Source organism: Lycium barbarum, chromosome 7 (genome assembly GCF_019175385.1).
Source record: "Lycium barbarum isolate Lr01 chromosome 7, ASM1917538v2, whole genome shotgun sequence".
NCBI lineage: Eukaryota > Viridiplantae > Streptophyta > Magnoliopsida > Solanales > Solanaceae > Lycium > Lycium barbarum.
This window is the reverse complement of record NC_083343.1, coordinates 51821199-51822286: the sequence shown is the minus strand read 5'-3', so window position 1 is coordinate 51822286 and position 1088 is coordinate 51821199.

Below are 1088 nucleotides of genomic sequence, written 5' to 3'. Positions count from 1 at the left end.
CATATGCCAGATCATATATCATGTATGCGTGTAACAGAACCCGACCCTCTAGGGGACGCGGTGGACAGAGTCATCATATGCCAAAATCATGTATCATATATGCATGTAACGTGTCCCGGCCCTCCAGTGAGGGACTCGGTGGATAGAATAATGCATGCAACATTATGTATCATATATACATATAACGTGTCCCGGACCTCTAGTGCGGGTCTCGGTGAATAGAGCTATCATATGCCATCCTGGCCGCCATCCCCGTATCATCACATCATCATATACATATTCATATAATGTGTCCCGGCCGGCCTATGAAGGACTCGGTGAACAATGCAGTGGAGTGCGCACGAGAACATGTCCTGGCCCGGGACTCAGTGAAAGATGTAGAGGAATGCGCACGATAACGTGTCTTGGCCCGGGACTCAGTGAAAAATACATTGAGGCGTGCATGAGCAGAGTCGTGAGAAACCATATGCATACAAATCAAGACTCGATGGATATGTACACTTACTGACATCTGAAGGCTCAGAAACAAGTTTCGGGTCAATCCGACTTAGTATGCGAAAGTTATGAGCGTTTGAAGTACAGAACCTTCTACGAACGTTTCAGAAGCCATTTTTGGAAAATCAAATCCATAATCAAGTCAAGTACCTCTCTGATATCGTTATGGATCAAATCAAATGGAGCTTATGGGACCATGTATACATATCAAATTATATCAAAGACTCGATGGAATGATCGAACGAACTATCATTTGAGAATCAAGACATTTGTCATATCAAATATCTTTCGAATGCCACTCGGAAACATATCAAACATCATAAGCACATCAAGAGCCATAGGGATCATAGTCATATATCAAACCAATCCGAGACCATATACCGAAGTTAGGGACATTGATACTTACGGAATTCTTTTAGGAACAGAAACTCTTTGAACGTTTCAGAAGCTTTCTTTGGAGAATCAAAATAATAGTCATATCAGGAGCTTTTCGAATCTCATTATGGATCAAATCAGATAGGTCCTTTGGAACCATACATACGTATCAAAACATAGCAGACTGTTTTCAATAGTCGAGCACATTAATTCTTACA